The 13819-nt window shown below is 47.3% G+C and overlaps 1 protein-coding gene across 4 annotated transcripts in view; it reads right to left on the reverse strand.

The window, feature by feature from the left end:
• Nucleotides 1-13819, reverse strand: part of SNCAIP (synuclein alpha interacting protein) — a 155500-nt gene that overhangs the window by 141113 nt on the left and 568 nt on the right. Inside the window, exon 1 of one of the 4 annotated variants that reach the window (XM_032425042.1) lies at nucleotides 13623-13700. The exons of 2 other annotated variants lie outside the window; for them this stretch is intronic. The gene's annotated coding sequence lies outside the window, so the exon portion shown is untranslated. Of the gene's footprint in view, nucleotides 1-12975; nucleotides 13304-13622; nucleotides 13701-13819 lie in introns of those variants that run through there. One more of the 4 variants, XM_032425043.1, reaches the window with a different exon arrangement.

Raw genomic sequence — 13819 nt, forward strand, 5'->3', positions numbered from 1 at the left:
AACCCATCCTCCCACCCCCCTCCCCTCTAGAACCCTCAGTTTGTTTTTCAGAGTCCATCGTCTCTCATGGTTCTTCTCCCCCTCCGATTTCCCCCCCTTCATTCTTCCCCTCCTGCTACATTTTTCTTCTTCTTTTTTTCTTTCTTAACATATATTGCATTATTTGTTTCAGAAGTACAGATCTGAGATTCAAGTCTTGCACAATTCACAGCGCTTACCAGAACACATACCCTCCCCAGTGTCCATCACCCAGTCACCCCATCCCTCCCACCCCACCCCCCACTCCAGCAACCCTCAGTTTGTTTCCTGAGATTAAGAATTCCTCATATCAGTGAGGTCATATGATACATGTCTTTCTCTGTTTGACTTATTTCGCTCAGCATAATACCCTCCAGTTCCATCCACGTCGTTGCAAATGGCAAGATCTCATTCCTTTTGATGGCTGCATAATATTCCATTGTATATATATACCACATCTTCTTTATCCATTCATCTGTTGATGGACATCTTGGCTCTTTCCACAGTTTGGCTATTGTGGACATTGCTGCTATAAACATCGGGGTGCACGTAGCCTTTCGGGTCCCTACTTTTGTATCTTTGGGGTAAATACCCAGTAGTGCAATTGCTGGATCATATGGTAGCTCTATTTTCAACTTTTTGAGGAACCTCCATACTGTTTAGGTCTCTCACTTCTTACAATTCCATCACTCATTCCAACAGGGGCTGAGCAGTGAAACCTTCCATCACATGGCATTCTGCCCCCTTGTCTGACAGTATCCTGCCTCAGAAGAATGTTCTGAATATATATAACACAGGTGACATGACAATATCTTTTGAGGAGACAAGTCCTTAACCCCTATTGACTGCAACAGAGTAAGCCTTGGGTCTTATAATATTAATACATTTATTTTCAAGACATGTTGAAGGATTCATGTATTCAGCCAACAGGTATTGGTTATAGAGTACATACTTGAGACTGTGCTAGGTACTTGCCCGGATTGAGAAAACAATTCTTACCAAAATCAACAACAGCTTCTGCAGTAAGAAGCCAACAACTATCCAGAGGGAAGTTACAAGTGTGTTAGTTACCAATAGAGGGCATGGGCGCACATCTGGGCGTGCACTCACGACCCTGCCTCCCCGGCAGCACCATCCTTTACTTCTCCCCACTTTGTTCAGAGCTTGGATATAGGCTAAAATCCTGTAATGAGGGCGGCTGGGTGGCTCAGTTGGTTAAGCGACTGCCTTCAGCTCAGGTCATGATCCTGGAGTCCCTGGATCGAGTCCCACATTGGGCTCCCTGCTCGGCAGAGAGTCTGCTTCTCCCTCTGACCCTAACCCCTCTCATGTGCTCTCTTTCATTCTCTCTCTCTCAAATAAATAAATAAAATCTTTAAAAAAAAATAAAAAAATAAAATCCTGTAATGAGCATCCTCACCCTGATGTCATTCCTGGAGACAATCAAACTAGTATCCTACTAGTTTTCCATCTCTTAGGAAGGGACTCTAGTTTGAAATACCAGCTCCATAGATAAGGGGCTGCCTCAAACAGATCACACAGTAATTTGTTCCTGTGGGGTTTTTCTTTTCTCAGTTCTACTTTTGAGCTTGAGGAGGCCACTCTTTGCTGCCTGATCCTGACTGAAGTAGCACATAGAAATCTTTTCTCTTTTCAGGGACAAGGCAAGTGAGCTGGTCCAGCATCTCTCTTTCATGCTGTACAAGCACTAGCTTTGCATTTTTAAAAACTATTGTTCAGTGTGTCATGCAGCGAGGTTTGCCAAAGGCAGGGAAAGGAGGAAAAAAAAGAATAGCAGAGTGGATTTCCTACATGCGAGTTTTAATGATTCTGGAAAACCATCAACCTGTCTCGAATGTCTGTACTAATTTCACAGTCTCCCACAAATGGCAGGAACGCAAAACCATCAATTAGCCTCCTGGTAATTATATTTTAAAGAGCAATCCTTTTTCTTGATAATTCTAACAAATGGAAAAATTCAGTTCATTAAAAACCCAAACACTTGATGATGTTTATTTCATCGAAGAGCTCACAGTAAAATCACCCTTTCAAAGATCTCCCAAATGTTTACTCAGGTGCACACACCTGTGCTGTCACCAACCAAAGCTCTGAGTGTGCAGGGTTTCTGCTACGTGACATTCATTTACATACATTATGCAACAGAAACTGAGAAGAAATCATCAAGTCCTTGCAGGGAGAAGCCCACATCCCTCTACTTACCAAATCAATCTGTAACTTACAAAGAGCTCTGCTATTTCCTAGCAACATGAGTAAACATTGTGCTATATCCAGCTCCCAAGATTTGTAACCATGTTAATCTGTGAGTACTCAATTTAATTAAAGATTAGACTTTTAAATTGTATTTTTAGTGCACAACAGTACTGCTAAATTATGATGATCAGCAGTTAAGTGTGCTTATGTCTGCAGAACTCGGGGAATGAAAATGAATCATTTATATCCATCTTGATATGGCTGCTCTTCTCCAAGGCGCTATTCTCCGAGTTCACGGGCCTTGGAGTTCATTGGAATTCGATGGTTTAAAACACAGCTTGGAGACCTCATTTATGAAAATTCCTTTAAACCTTTCACCACTTTGACAGATCCAGTCCAAGTTCACCGAGCCAATTCAAAAGTAGCTCTCAGCCTTTTTATAGGTTTTCAATTACACCAACACAGCACAGCAGAGCCGTCATGTTGGGCGAAGTATATTTTGGTCACAGAGAGGCACGAGTTCCTTTCTAAGAGACTCAGATGAAAGCAGCATTCTCCAAACTGGAGCCAACCGATGTAAAGCTTTGTCTGTCTCAAACCATCCTTGACTTATTAAAGAAGGGATCTTCCAATTACTTAAATATGGCTGGTGTTCAGTTATCTACCGTATGATGTCTATGATGTAGGTTATGATTTTTTTTTTAACTTTTTAGAGTCTACTTCGCAAAAATACTGGCAAGCTACCTTGTCTCCAAACTGTTCCAAAGAGTTTAGGTGAGGAATTGTTCAAACATTTTCATTCATCCCCGCCCCACCCCCTCATGGCTTGTGACAGCAGGACTGACTTTTCCCTGTGTGCCCTCTGAGACACAAAAACCCCCAAGCAGGTCCATGAGCTTTCCAGCTTGAAACTGGTCATCAATGGTAAAACGGAGGTTATGCCTGATTCCATTTTCTATTTCAAAGCACTCTTTAATTGGGCCTGAGGTAACCATACTCTTCTATGGGACAAGAATCACTTCACAGATCAAACAGCAATATTTTCTTCCATTTTCAAACTTTGCATTTATCTGAATATGTGGTTAGTATGGGCTTTATGGGAGTGCCAATCTGTGAGACTTGGTTGTATGAATTATTTCAAGTGACATTTACTATTAGGGGTAAAGTGGACAAACAAGCACATGCACATTAGTGGGTTTGAAGCACTTGCAAAATTTCAAAAACTGTGTGTGCAAATGCTAATTTACTCAGGATATCAATCTCCCATCCTCCCCGGGGAGGCATGATGACTCCAAAACCACTGGAAACAGAGAAAACTCTCATGACGATGACTCTTTTCAGCTCCCTGACACAGCAATTCCTCTCCTGTATATTGAATGTTCTGGGTATCAGTTGGCCTTTTTGGTGTTTGGTCTATCCTATATATTTGGGGATTTTGTTGTTGCTGTTATCCTGTTAAATAAGACCATTAAGCTCTAACACACCGGGCTGTGTGTAAGCTGTCCTAGTACTCAATATTAAAAGAGATGAAGCCTGGAGCTCAAGCAGACTTGCAGGAGCTCAGAACAACTCTAGGCTGGGACATCCCTGTTCACTGTAGAGGCTTCCTGTCTGTTCAGTCTGACTCAAATGCAATTCTGTGGCACTGGGCAGAGCCGGGCAGTGACAGGCAAAGGGAGGTCACGCGAGGCAAGCCCCCCACCCCATATACACACCAATCCCTGCAGCTCCTGGGGGTAACAAATAACCTTTCCTCGTCCGTTAACGAGTTCCCACTGTCCGGAAGGCCAACTGTGGGCCTCCTACACACTGCATTCCTCACTGGGGGCAGGAAGATGACAGATGCATTCCCTGAGCTCAAGAGCCCACGTTCGAGGGCACAGTCAGCCACGTCCCACAGGGGCAACAGTAGAAGTTCAAGCTAACTGCTGAGGGAGCCAGAGACAGCAGTCGCCGAGTCTGCCCCTGGGACGCCCTGTGCGTCCTCAGAGCCCATGCCTGGAGTCCACCGTGGGAGCCACAATCCACTCCTGAGCATCACAAGTGTACCTAGCGTCTGAGTGAAAAATAACATACACACCAAATTTCAGAAAATAAGGAAAATAAGAATGAAGAGTATCTGGTTAATAATTTTTTTATATTACATGTGGAAATGCTAATTTTGGGGATATTGCAGGTTAAGTTAAATATATTATTAAAATTAATTCTACCTGCTTCCTCTTACTTTTCTTTATGTGCTTACTAGAGACCCTGAAATTACCTAAGTGGCTCACGTTCGTGGATCTATTATTTCTATCTGCCTGTTCTGGTCTAAGGAGGCGGAAGGCAACCTGGGAGGGTGGCTCGGGGGCAGGTCGGGGCGCAGGTGGGTGAGCAGGGAGAAGGAACTGCATAGAAACGAGCCCCCAGGGGCCCCTCTCAGGGGCTGCAAAGACGGAGCAGAGGTTGGTCTTGTGTTTGCTTCCTGAGCAGTGCACGCCTGCCAGATTCATGTGCAGCAGAGAGACCACACCATAAAGGCCAAAATGACAATCATCACATCACAGATAAATTAGAAGCAGCCTGTGGTTTACAGGGAGCCATGCTCTTGCTGGGGACCAGACCAACTAGCTAGCCCTGTGTCTCCACCCCATTTGGCCGGTCATCTGGTCACTCTGCCAGCTCATCCGCAAAGGGGTGGCTGAGAGGCCTGGGGCGCCTGGGTCCCCGTTACTCAGTCTACTAAAGTCTCTGGAAATCAGCACTCTTAACATCCCAGGGGAGGGAGGAAAGTGCTAGGGAAGGAGACACGTTTGTGCCTAGAGTTGTAAAGCCGCAAAGAACGGAAACTGGAGTAGAATCAATCCTTTACACTTCCTTTTTCTTAAAACATTACACTTTATTTCTTTGTTCGCCCCCTTCCCGGCGAGATATAGACTACACAGAAATGCCATGAGCTCGGGAACCACATCTGTGTGCTCACTCCGGCTCTGAGAGGTGCCCGACGTACAGCGAGCTCAAAATAACTGTCTGGGGAGGGGTTCCTACGGAGAATTTGCAGCCAGCTTGGCAGTGGAGGACCCGTGCAGTCAAGGTCTCCGTTGTGCTAACTGCACTCTGGAATGAGCGGGGAGCTCACCTAGGCAGGGTCCGGCAGCAGGGCTGTATGTCTCAGATGCGGGTGTGAGCTGTTGTCACAGGGGAAGGAGGAGAGGAGCTGAGACCTGCCCAGCCCTTTCAGCTCCTGCACGGGAGACATTCCCAGCAGCTCCTGCCGCAGAAGCAGCCGTGTGACCCACTTCCAACAAGGACGCTGAAGGGTGAGGGGGGGTCAGGGCTAACAAAGGCTCAGAATTTCCGAGGCACCGATCTCATGCCCAGCGTGCTAAGAGGATCGAGTGTGGAGGCCGAGCGAAGTAGCAGCGATGCAGGTGTCGGTTCTGCATTCGATCCCACTCTTGCCCCTTGCTAGCTGGGAGACGGGGTTCCTCCCCTAACTTCACTCCCCACCCCTTCCAACAGGGCTCAGAATCCGTGTCTTAGAGGGGTGCTTAGGGCTCTATACTTCTCCAAAAGGACTGGCATGGGGTAAACAGTGGATAAACCTGCAGGTGACTGGCAGCATGTGGTCAATATATGACAATGGCTATTACCTGTCTTCCGGATTACAGCTTTGAAACAAGGCTTCTGACCTGGAGTCTATGGAGCCCCTGCAAATCCACAAACGGGCTTCCACGGATCCTGTAAGCCCGTGAGCTCAGTGGTGTGAGGGCACATCTGTTTTCTCTGAGGACAGTCTCCGTAGCTTTCATCAGAACCTCACCAGGCTCGAGGCACCTGGGTGGCTCAGTCGGTTAAACAGCTGCCTTCAGCTCAGGTCATGATCTCAGGGTCCTGGGATTGATGAGTCCCACATTGGGCTCCTTGCTCAGTGGGGAGTCTGCTTCTCCCTCTCCCTTTGCTGCTCCCTCTGCTTGTGCTCTCTTGCTCTCTGTCAAATAAATAAAATCTTAAAAAAAAAAAAAAAGCTCTCAACAGGCTCTCAGACTGAAAACTGGTAAAAACCACTGAGCTGCTGTGGCTTCCAAAATGTTTGGCTCATTTTACGGATCTGTGGACTCAGTTTCTGAGTGATCCTCAGGACTAAGACTTCCCTCTGGCTATTCAGGACGCCTGCATTCTGTACACAGCAGTACGACCTCCAGAGGAGCCCTTTATTATCTGGCAACAGCAGAACCATAGGAATATGACGAAATTTCTAAGGGAGACGTTCGTCTTCGTTTCAACTATGGTACCGGAGTCCTTACTGCTTTAGATACATCTTTCTCCATAATCTTTTTGACATATTCAAAGCCAAGGGAGGTAGGTGGCATGTTTTATTCTTAGGAGGTGGTCACTTCACATTAGAGCAATAACAACAAAAGTCGTAATGGGTGAATTGGAAGAGCCCAATCAAAGCTTGATTCTACTCAACAACCTAGAGGTGTGTCTGACGGCTGAACAATCTCCGGGAAGAAGGACCTGAGTGGCAAGCAAGCCCCTCCAACTCTGTAAATCTTAGTTTCCTCATAGGCAGAAAAAGGATGGATAATGGTAATATCTCCTTCCTAGGGCTGCTGTGAGAATTAATAAGAAAATAATTGTAAGTCATCTGTTAAGCACCCAACGCAGAGTAAAGTGCCTCATAAATATTAACTATTAAATAACCTCTTTTATGGCAGGGGGAAAAAAAGAAAGGTATTCCTCATCTGGTCTCTGAGCCACACACACAGTCTAGCTTCGAGACTGACTTTGGGCGGCTGATGGCTGATATTTTTCAGCTTCTTCCTTGAAGTAGCTGTTAGCGACCAAGCAGGCAAGGAGCATATCAAGGAGCTGGGAAAACAGCTGAAAAGTGTCTGAGCAGCAATTTCAAAGAGTACCTGCTTTCAGAGCCAACACTGTGAGATGCAAATTTAAGAAATCGAGTTAAAGGAAATAGAGTAAACCTTGAAAATCACCAAGATGAATGACTCAGCACAGAGTTTTCATTCATTCTTCTATAGTAGAGCTTCTTGTGGGGAGCCCCGCACTAGGCACAGGGACGCACAAAGACGACAAAGCCCCAGGCAGCTGTCACTGTCAGTACCCCGGGGAGAGAGTCACAAATCCCCAGCATTTGAAACAAGGTTTCAAAGTAAACTATGATGCAGGGCAGGACCTGGCATTCAGCAAAGGCTTCTTGCAAGAGCAACACTTGGGTTGAGTGTGGAAGGAGGAGTGGATGTTCAAGGGCAAGTAAGGCAGGGCCCTCATCACGGGGAACCCCGGGAACCACGGAATTCAAGATCAGGAGCTTGGTCTTCCCCCCGCCCCCCAGGGTTATGAGGTTTTGAATGGCTCTTAGGCAGTTACCTGATTCGATTTCATCTATTTGTTCTTTAGAAACAAATGGTGGGGAGGACAGAGTTGAAGCGGAGAGACTGGATGTGGCATTTTCAGAGGGGACTTGTGCAGGGTGAAACAGGGAGGCTCTAACTCTAAACTAATGTGGGGAAAGAGTAAGATGGAGACAGAGCAGGCAGTCCTGGTGACTGACCAGGTGGAGGTCACATCGGGATCATTCCCAGGTTCACGGCTTGGGGGCAGAGAGGATGATGCGTCCACGAGGGAAAACAGATGCAAGAGCAGACACCGGCCCCTTTGCTTGCACGGTATCCACTTTCTCTTCTTTTCCATATTTTCTTTTTAAGAAACAACCCCTTCCTGCTTTCAGGCCATTGGGTTTAGGAGGGTTTTGCTGACCACCCTCCCATGCAGCTCCTGCATTCGCACATCTCCCGCCTCCGCACACGGACTGCTACTCCCGTTCCCCAAGGCTCCAGGCCTGGGCACGTCGTCAAAGACAAGCCAACACGTGTTCCAAACCCCTGGCCCCAGCAGCTGGTTCAGGCATGGGCATGTGCCCACTAATTCGAGTGAATCCCAAATTATTCTCTTTTCCTGCAGGGGTTAAGCTTGAAGCTGCTGATGACCATCCTACCACCATGAAGAAGAGGGGGAAATCAGAACTGGATTCTTCCTGAACTTCTCCCATACAGGAGCCAACACACGCCCCTTCCCGCCTGACCAAGTGTATGCTGGGTTTCTGTGACTTGTGGCCAAGAGCTGCTGATAAAGATAAGAAGTAAAGAAAACTGTGTCTCCAAAAAGAAAGAGTCTACGTCTGTGAGTGGTGGATTATAAAAACCTCCATTACTGAGACAATAGTACCTTGAAACATTTGAATCTAAAAAATACATTTTAGGGATTTTATAGCAAATTCTACTGTGACTAATGAAAAGTCAAACGAGACTGCTTTAGAAAATGTTACTGTACCAGATCATGGCACATTCACTCATTAAGTTAACATTTATTGAATATCTTCAGGGTTCTTAGGCTTGTACAAAAGAAACTATAAAAGTGTGTGCTTGGATTTGAACGGGGCCATCCGAGGCCCTTCCATAACGAGCAGCTGTGCGTGCTCTCAGACTAACTGTGCGATGCTAGAGTGGCCAGGTGGTTCCGTCTGGCCCACAGCTGCACTTGATGGTGAGGACACCACCCGAATTTCAGACTGGCCATCAATAACCCAAGGCTGGCGAAGCAGCACCTCAACTGAGCCCTCAGGTGAAAAAGCGCTGAACGTGTTTTGAATTCCTCTCCCCTCTAATAGGACAACCACCGACATTTATGGAGGAGCCTGGAGGATGCATGATGTTGGGCCTTCTTTCTTTACTCTCCTTCCATGAAAAGACCCCTACACTAGCATGGGTTTAACTCTTATTAATGCACCCACAGAGCTCTATGTAAGTATGCCTGAACTGTCAGCTCCTATCCTGTGGGCTTCTCAGGGGCTAGGTCCAAACAAATCTGCGAGGGTTCATTTCCGGTGGGCAGGTGTTGGTTTTGCCACCCTGTGTCCACTCCTGCTTCTGAGAGCAGTACGCCCCTGTCCTCTGAGGAAGCACCTACCGACTCCCCATTGTGCGCCATCTTAGTGGGGTGGTCAACCCATGCGCCCAGCTAAGCAGTGTGCATGCCATTCAAACTAGGCCAAAGGTTTTCTCTCTTTTTTAAGATTTTATTTATTTATTTATTCATTTGAGAGAGAAACAAAGAGCAAGAGGAGGGGCAGGGAGAGGGGGACAAGAAGACTCCATGCTAGCACGGAGCCCGACCTGGGACCCCGGGCTCCATCTCACGACTCTGAGATCATGATCTGAGCCGAAACCCAGAGTCAAATGCCCAACCGAGAACCACCCAGGTACCCCCAAAGGTTTTCTCTTTGCGGGTATGCTAAGTCCAAGGGCAGACCTCCAGCTGTGTCTTGCAGAAAAAGAATGTGAGTTCTTACTCCCCCGGCCCCCCAGTAGTTCCGTTTCCATCCTGAAAGTGGTTCTTCTGACTTCCCTTTGACCCTTAGGATATCCTCCAGGTTGCCTTTTGGTTTCTGTTGCTTTACTCTAGAGACACTCAAGTCTACACAATTCACTGCAACTTAAGCACTAAGCAATAGCTAACGTTCATAGCATACTCTGCAATTTATAAAGTACGTTCACATTCAATTTATCTCTTTCAATCAACCTTTCTGGAACTGAATTTTTCTCCTCCCCCCATATAAATCACTTATTTCTCTATTTTCCACGACGGCACAATCGTTCATTCAGCCACTTAAGCTTTTTTAAAATTTCAGAATGGTTTTGACTGGAGGCTTTCAATAGTGTCCTATCATCATCAGTCACCTAATCCTAAAATATGGGACCCCCCAGAGTGATCCCTTCCTTTTCCTTGTCTCTGCCTCCACTCGTGCCAGAGCCTTCCTCACCTCCCAACAATGGTTTGCTGACTCTGCCACCAGCCTACTGTCACCAAACCACCCTGATTCCACTGGCAGAAAGCTGGGACTCAACTTTTACTATCGCTGCATTATTCCGCACCTACCCAAGGTTTATAGAACAAAGACTACAGGACAATGATGGCATTCCCTAACCTAAATTTTGGGCTGCCCACTGATCTCTCCTGACTCACAGTAGACTCTTCCTTAGTAGAAAACATACACCAGAACAAGTATTCAAACATGTCGTAAATTGAAACAAACAAACAAAAAGACTACAATTTTGGGGGGGCTTCCTCTCCTTATAAGTGGAGACTTTCTACACCCCTTGAATGCAGGGTGACCGACCGTGTGATTTGCTCTGAACAATGGGAGAGTAACAAATAGGATATACGCAGAGGCTTCATACTTGCTTTTTTGCTGCTCTTGGTACATACAGTGCTTGTCATGTAAAGAAGCCCAGTCTCATCTGCTCAAGAATGGGAGGTACATGTCCTGGTCACCTGTTAACCTGGCTAACAGCACGGTAACTGCCAGACGTAACTGAAGCCATCCCAGATCATCCTGCCACCAGCTCACCCACCAGCGGACTGAAGATGCCCGAGGGAACTCCCGTCAAGAAAAGCAGAAGAACCACCCAGCTGAACTCAGCCCAAACCACTGACCATAGAATCATGAGCTTTCGTAGTTGCTTTAAGCAACTGCATTTTGGGGTGACTGGTTATGCAGCGACACCGTAACGGATAAAACATCTGAGCCGATTTGGTCATTTTCTCCTCAGAACTCCTTTCCAATTACTATTCAGCATCTTGGGTGCTGGATCATAAAGTATCTTTCATGTGTCCTCTTTCCAAGAGCCTTGTGAAGAGATTGTGTATTTTATATTTTTATATGCCACAAATGCACAAAGTGAATACACTATAACTATTTAGGGATCAATTAGTGTTTGTCCAGGGCCTAGCCATCAGTCTTATCAATTCATAGTCATCATTTCAACACATATCTTGATCATTAACTTTTAAAGCTTAAAAGAGCGCAAAGATGCAAACCATAAAAAAATGAAATCTAGTTATTTCATCCATGTGCAGTGCAAAATCATTCAAAGTATATATCATAAAAGTAACCGATTTATTGATTCATTTTCAGTAAATTACTCCTTGTAACGAGATCTGCCTATCAATCAAAGGTGCACAAGGAAACAAATATATGAGGGTAAAAGTTTCACAGAAGCAATTGTTTGATTTTCACCAGGATATTATTGTTCTCCCAAGACACATATTTCTCCTATGTGGTTTGCAACTGTAACCTGACAGACTGCCAAAAACAAGGCTTCTATTCTAAGAGTGTCACTGATTCTCTTGTTGCTGTTCAATTAGATTTTGCATTTAAAAGAGAATTTCCCTTGTGTTTCTTATAATGGTGCACCTGCTCCTTGGGAGATTTCCTCTTCTGACAAGCTATGCCTTAAATCTGGCAAGAAAAATAGCTCCAGGCTTTCTCTGATAATATCAAAGATCATTTGTTTGTATTAGATGTTTGTGTGGGTTTCCCTCCTCTTAAGAACAGTAAAGTACTACTACAATTCCTTCCAAAATAAGAGCGCACACAAAGTTTCTTGGCCTCTGTTCCACATTTCCACCGACACGTGCACCAACTGCCTGGAATTAACAAAGCTGCGACATAGTTTATAGAGAGATTCATCTGGCTAGTCATGTCCTTTTGGACATCAACACATGGTAAATGTCAAATCAATAAATGCAGCATCATTTCACATCTACTATCTCGTAACCTTTCCTCGTGAAACGCTTCCAATGGAGAAAATGAAGTTTACATTCAAAGTTATATCCCTTATTTTGTTCTATTTGATTTCTGAGATGTCCAAAAGAGCCTTAAGAGAGCACCATCTTCTTTCTGATTCTAGTAGACCTGGGAACTCCTACATATTTGGTTACGAGTAATCGTCAGTGAAAACTGCCTTCCGGGGAGACTTCCATGATTGACAGCAAAATGTCACACCTTCTTCAAATAGTTTTAAGAACCCCTTAAAGCTATCTCCCTTCCACTCGAACCACACTGAGCCTAAATTAACATTGAGCTGCATCAGGAATAGCCAATAGATGTTTTCTCCCAGATGTCAACACATTAGCATACTGCTTCCCTAGACCTTGCTCTCTCTGCCTTTTAAAATTTCAATATGTACAAATGAAGTACAGATTTCAGCCCATTCCCAATTGGGATGTCCGCTCCGTAGTAATAAGAGAAAGAGGTTTTTTGCCTTCCTGCAGATTCAGCGAAGAAAGTGGTGCTTGAAAATTACGTGTTTAGAGTGACACCTTGGAGAACTGACATACTCTGCACACATGTAATCCTCATAAACCTCCCCAGACAGCCCTTATTTCATTTTGCGAACTGCACCCTGGCCGGGCTCCACAGCACGTGGTGTGTGGCGAGACGGTCCTGCACCGGCTCTCCCTTCCTCTGGGCTCTTCCCTGCCTCCAGGCTCCTTGATGGGCACTTGTCAGTAATAGTCAAGAGGAGCCAGGAGGCCCAGGCACCAGCCAGGGTCAAACGGACACCAACAGTACTGCTTCCTCAATGAACTTTCCCAAGGAAAGCAACATTCCCACAGGAAAAAACAACACACGCCCCCCCCCCCCCGCCCCACCACCGCCCCCATCCTCTCCTAGCGGTCCATTGAAAATGAGCAACAATGCTGTTGCCTTTTTGTTTCGTAAAGACTTTCTTCGCTGCAAGCAGTAGCGTGTTCCTCAAAGAATGCTAGTATTTCCTGTGGAAACTGTATGGCTGCCAGGAATGGCTCATAATTTTCCCTTCTTTTCTTTTCGTAAAAATGAAATAAACAAAACGTGGCATTTAACAATAGCCAAAATAACCAGTTCACCTCACTTACCACCTGCAGATGAAAGTCATCACCACGAGGGAAGGCCAAGAGAGGCACATTCCCGGCTCAAATCGCCGCGGACCAGCCTGGGAAGCAGGACAGCGCCCGGGGCAGCTCTGAGCCCCGCGGCTGGACGGGGCAGCCAGGGAGCCCCGGGGACGCGCGTGGGGCTCCCCGGGGCGGCAGCAACCGCAGGCGTCCCTCTTTCGCGTTGATTATTGTTACTTGGTACTGTCGCTGTTACTATTACTTGGCCCCTCATTATCTGGGCTCTCAGGAGCTGGGGCACTGCCCATCCCCGCCTCCGATACGATGTGACGGGGCAGCACGGATAATAACCCCACCAAACGGGCAAAGGAAAAGAACAATCCTTTGGCAACCGAGGCGGGGGCTGTCTCCCCCCTCCCCAGGGTAAAGCTGCCGCTCGGCAGCCGCCGCCGCCGCCGTTACTATAGAGACCTTCCCCCAAACCCTTTCTGCAGAGGCAGCGCCGCTGCCCGGGCCGCCGGGACTCGCGGCACAAAGGGGGCCCCGGGGGCTGCGGGGAGCAGGGGCGACACCCGCCGGGGTCGCCCGGTGCAAACTTGGACAGGCTCAGCCGCCCGCGCCGCCGCCCCCCGCCTCCCCCGCCGCGCCCGCCGGGGACCTGGACTCACCGGGGGCGCCCGGTGCGCCGGCGACTCGGGAGCGCGGAACCGACTGACGGACGCACGGGTAGACGGCGGCGGCGGCGGCGGGAGCAGGAGCCGCCGCAGCGGGAGCGGGCGGGCGGGCGGCGGGCGGCAGAGGCGCTGCCGCGGCCCCGCTACGTCACAATGCGGCCCGGCTGCCGGCGCCGCTCCCCCGGCCCCCC

The sequence above is a fragment of the Phoca vitulina genome, unplaced genomic scaffold (assembly GCF_004348235.1).
Source record: "Phoca vitulina isolate PV1807 unplaced genomic scaffold, GSC_HSeal_1.0 scaffold32, whole genome shotgun sequence".
Taxonomy (NCBI): Eukaryota; Metazoa; Chordata; class Mammalia; order Carnivora; family Phocidae; genus Phoca; species Phoca vitulina.